At 64.0% G+C, this 5057-nt stretch overlaps 1 long non-coding RNA gene across 2 annotated transcripts; it reads left to right on the top strand.

The window, feature by feature from the left end:
- Positions 1 to 222: 222 nt before the first annotated feature.
- Positions 223 to 3576, top strand: LOC125082936 (uncharacterized). Of its 2 annotated transcripts, none has more exons than XR_007122148.1 (3): positions 223 to 386; positions 892 to 996; positions 3443 to 3576. It is a non-coding gene; the product is annotated as an uncharacterized LOC125082936 (long non-coding RNA). The 2 variants fall into 2 exon arrangements; XR_007122149.1 differs by lacking the exon at positions 3443 to 3576 and adding an exon at positions 1832 to 1953.
- Positions 3577 to 5057: the final 1481 nt, after the last annotated feature.

Raw genomic sequence — 5057 nt, 5'->3', positions numbered from 1 at the left:
CATTTCTCTCTAGTGTCCCGGTCTCCACGTGCACTCAGTCATCGCCCCCCGCCTAAGAGGAGGGGAGGGTCCCCAAGCAGGCAGTGGAGACGGGGACACAGGGACCCAGGCCCGTAGGAGCCCCTCTGCCGCGCACGCCCTCGGGAGCTGGGGTCCCGCGCATGCGCTGTCTGCGGGTCCCTGCGCGCGCCTGCACGGATCCACCTGCCAGGGACCACCGTTGCTGGGGGCGCCCTGCCCACCCCAAACGGCCCTGCGTCGCGCCCGCCCCGAAGGTGGGATCCTCCAGTCCCGCTGAGCCCACCCTTGAAGTTCCTCGTGCAGCCCCTCCTGGGACAGTGGCAGACTGAGGGCAGCAGCGGCGGGGACTGGCCCGGACCCGACAGGTGAGCAGAGGCTCGAGGAACAGGGAGGGTTTCGGCCCCCGAGGCCCGGGCTGCCCCTTCCCGAGGGGTTTCCTTGGAAAACGCGCCCCTGAGATCCTGGGGGACCCTGCCCGTCGTTCCCACGTGGGGCCCGTTCCTCTGGGCATCTCCGTGTGGGCACAGGTGCACACAAGGCTCTGCGTGCACGCGCGCACCCGGGCCCACACACACGGACTAACTCCACAGGTGGGGTCCAAAGGAGAGTGGACCCCGGAGGTGACAAGGGGGAAAGAAGGCCGAGGTTGGAGGCAGCTGGGCTGTGGGGTGTGGGCATTGTCTCTTGGGAACATACCCAGGGCCATGGTATGGGGGTGAGGGACATGCCAGGCTGATGGCCAGGGGTCCCCAAGATACCCAAGGGCTGCCACAGGCACCCACATTCTAGAGACAGCCCCCTATCCAGTTCACTAGGCTTGAGATGCTCCGATGAAAAATCTGTTGTCCTGCTTTATCCTGATGTCCGTAGGTCATGGTCTCAGGGAAGCCGGCAGCGAGAGCCACTTCCTACACTGCAGACTGTGGGTCAGGTCTCACCGGGCTATTCTGGCCGTTTGCCTGGAGGGCCCCAAAGGTAAGACAGGGAGGCCCAGAGCCAGCCAGTCCCGCCAGACGCTGCTGTGATCCGACTGTGCAGCCGCAGTTCCCCTGCCCGTGTGTGTGCATGTGTAAGTGTGTTTAAGAGGGATGGGGGGGCAGGGGGCTCAGTCCAAGCAGAAGCAGGATGCTGAGGGGTCAGATGCCTGCTGGGTGGGTCATGTTCACAGCCCAGGTCAAGGCTGACTCGATGGGACGGGGTGTAGGGTTCTCATCCATCTCCCCAGGATTTATCCCGAGCCTTGTAGCTGTATCTCCCTGCATCCCAGATGCAGGGCTGTGATCTGGGAGCGGCAGGGGGACTGGGTAAAGGACAGCAGGGATTGTGGGGCAAGCCTGTGATGTCTCTGCGCTGGGTGCTGCTGTCTTTGCAGAGCCCCATGGAAGCAGTTGGGGGAAGCTGTTCAACGAGAACAGGACTGTACAACCCCAAGGGCGGGGCATGTGCTCTGCACAGCTGTAAGGGCCAGGGCCTTTCAGGGGGCGTGTGGGTACCAGGGATCTCCAGGACCCGGCATGAGGAGGACTGGACGGGCTCTTGCCCCCAAGATATCCAGGAGCCTCACCACCCACCACCACTCACCACCAAGGGTTTTGCCCCCTTAAGTGGCCATAGTCTCAACCCTAGGAGTCTGGGCTACTCCCCCCAACCCCCCTGCCCCTGCTGTAGCCCTGGCCTCGGCAGGTGCACGATCATCCTTCACATACGTGTAAGACGACACGGCCATCCTTCATACTCTGTTGCCCCTCCGGATAGGGAGGGGAATATTTATGCAATTTCTGTTGTGGGACCGTCCTGCCTTTGTCCAAAGCTTAGCCCCGTTGTGAAAATGAGTGTGCCCTGACTGTGGACGGGAGCCGGAGATGCAGACGGCCCGCGCTGACACCCCGAGAAAGCCGGTGGAGCCAGGGCAGCGCCCTCTCCTGTGTCCCCTCTCCCGGTGCACCTGCACCTCCCACTGGAGCGACCCCCCCCCCCCCCAGCACACGGCGGCTCCCCCTCACCTGCAGGCTGTGTGTCTCGGGCGGGGCACTTCCCCTCTCTGAGCCTCAGGTGTCCCGTGTGGACCCCGTGTGCCCTGAGGCCTGACCCCACACATGGGGTTGCTGTCGGGCCTGTTGGGACAGGTTCCTGACCCCGTGGCCAGCCCGTGGAGAGGGCTCCTCTCCGCCATGAACGTGCGCTCTGCCCCAAGCCTCGGTGTCCTGTGTCTCGGCGAAAGCCGCTTTCCCCGCTGTGAGGGGGTTTCACATTCCATTTGGGGGTCCCATCCTGGCTGTAGCCAGAGCAGGGGTCCCTGGGGGCTGGTGGAGGGGCCCCGGACCCACTCAGAGACCCGTAGATGCTGTGGGGCTTCGTTCGCTCCGCACATGGACAGGAAGCCCCAGCTAGACAGTCTGCCTAATTCAGGGAACAGGGCGGACAAGTCTCCCTGCCTCACGGGCCTCAGTTCCAGGTGGGGGTCCGCTGAGAACCCTAGACTAAAAAGCAGCGGTGGGGACAGGACACTCTGTGGGACGCACAGTTGGCCTCTACATATGGATCTCTATGCTCTCATTGTCCGAAGGATGAGGGACCCTAGGATGGAGGAGAGCCCCTGTCTCCCAGGTTGGGGACATCTAGGGCTTTGGCGGGGGCCGGGGTACTGGGCAGAGCCCTGGCCCACCATGTCTGTGATCACTGCTGGAGGGTGGAGCTGTGGGGGCCTCTCCTGCAGGAGGACGAGTCAGACCGCTGTCGCTGGGCTCCGGGGCCTGGGGGGCAGAGGGGAAGCTGGGGCCGGGCTTGGACCCTGAGGGCCGTGTGTCCCCTCCTCCACTGCCCACTCCAGCCCTGCCTGCCCTAACCCAATCTGAGGGCCACCGGCTCACATGGGGGCCTCACACCTCAGTGCCCCAGGCCAACTAGAGGCCGGGCAGCAGTTCCTGAGAATAGTGTCGGTGAGAAGAAGAGACCCCACGTGCCTGGAAGGGGGTCAGTGACAGGCACCCATCGGAGCAGGGGCTGGGGGTCGTAGGGCCAAGAGAGCCCAGGCGGGCTGGGCAGAGGGACACTGCCTGCTCCCTCCTCCCTCACGGACTGCTGCAGTGCCTACCGTGTGCCCCAGGGCTGGGACAGAGCAGACGCTGCGCCCCCTCCCCACCTTCCTGGGGTTTACGGTGCAGCAGGAGGGACCCCAGACAGAGGAGTGGGTCAGGCCCCCCGGGGAAGGCAGGGGTGCTCACACCAGAGATGGAGGGCTCCCTCCTGTGGAAACTGCCGACTCGCACCTGCTGGCCAGACCTGCCCCTGCCTGGATGGCCGGTGGGGGTGAGCTGGGTGGGCCTGGCCTCTGGATGGAGCATCCCCGGGGGTGCCCCAGGGGGCCGTGTGGAAGGAAGGGCCAGACCACTGACGCTGCCGCCTGCCCGCCTACCTCCAGTGCCATCTCCTCCATTCTGGGCACCTGGCTGGACCAGTACTCGGAGGACTTCTGTCAGCCCCCAGACTTTCCCTGCCTCAAGCAGCTGGTGGCCTATGTGCAGCTCAACATGCCCGGTTCAGACCCAGAGCACCGTGCCCACCTTCTGCTGGCCCAGCTGGAGCGTGCAGAGCCCGTGCAGGCCGAGCCCGAGGGTGAGAAGGCTGGGGCTGGGTGCCTGGGAGTGTGTGGGGATGGGTCAGTGCTGGGCCCCACAGGGACGAGCCCCACAGGCTGGTGTGGGGCCAGGAGCAGGGACTGGGCTCAGAGCACCCAGCGGGTGTACTGCACTCGGGGAGCCGTCCCGCTGAGGCTTCCTTCCTGGGTGTGGCTTCTCTGGGAGGCCCCGGGCTGGGTCCTGTCTGAGCAAAGACACACGCAGAGGCAGGCACTCAGGTGACCTTCTCTCCTCTCACAGCTGCTCCGCCATCCAAGGAGCCCGGGCCGGCCCCGCAGCACCCCTAGCACACGCGAGGAGCCGGGTGCGGGAGCAGAAGCCAGTCCAGCCTCCCCTGAGCTCTGCAAAGGCAGCAGCTGGAGTGCAGCTTGGAGGCCTCACAGCCCTGCCCAGTCCCTTTGTCGCTCCCTGATCAGACCCAGACCTTTACGTGCCCATCCTTGCACCCAGGACAGTGACCCACACCTGTAGGGCCCTTGGGACAAACCCGGAGCAGACGGGCTCAGACCCTGCACCCTGTCCCACTCAGCCAGCCTTGACCTGGGCTGTGAACGTGACCTGCCCAGCAGGCATCTGACCCCTCATCACCCTGTTCCTGCTCGGGCTGGGCCCACACTCTGTGAGCCTTCTTTACATACACACACACACACACGGGAGGGTTGCTGGGGCTGCACAGTCAGGTCATATCGGTGTGTGGTGGGACCGGCTAGCTCTGGGCCTCTCAGTCTTAACTTTGGGTACCTCCAGGCAAATGGCCAGAGGTGTCAGGGATAAGACCTGACCCAGAGTCTGCAGTGTAGGAAACATCTCTCTCTGTCGGGCCTCCTGGGACCACGTCCTCGGGACATCGGGATACAGCACGAGAACAGTTTGCTCACTGGAGCATCTCCAGCCTGGTGAACTGGGCAGGGCACTCCCTCTAGAACATGGGTGCCTATGGGGGCCATTTGGGCATCTCGGGGACCCCTGACCATCAACTACCCCATGCCATGGCCCTGGGCATGTTCCCCAAGAATTACCAGAGGAGCCCAAGGAAGCCTTGGGCCTTGAATGGTACAGCTGAAGGGGACAAAAGGTTAACTTTTATTGAATCAGCATATTAACCATTAAAGGTAAAAATCATAAAACACGTGACAGAAGAGATTGCTCTGTCACAGGCAAGGTGAAGGGCGGCTCTGGGTGGAGGGTCTCGAGCGCGGGACAGAACCAGTGGCCGGAGCCGTGGTGCATGCCGGGGACGCCTGTGGCTCCTGCCATGGACCCGGCCAAGGGCTGGAGCCTGAGCCCGAGCGGGAGCTGGCTCTGTCCCCGGTGCTCGCTCTCGAGTGGTTCTGAAACCAATCGAGGTCTCTGTGGATGCTCCCTCGGGGTTGTCCATTGTCGCCACATGGTGGGGGG

This window comes from Lutra lutra, chromosome 13 (assembly GCF_902655055.1).
Source record: "Lutra lutra chromosome 13, mLutLut1.2, whole genome shotgun sequence".
Lineage (NCBI taxonomy): Eukaryota > Metazoa > Chordata > Mammalia > Carnivora > Mustelidae > Lutra > Lutra lutra.
Note: the sequence above shows the minus strand (reverse complement) of the source record. Positions and strands in the feature narration are given on the sequence as shown.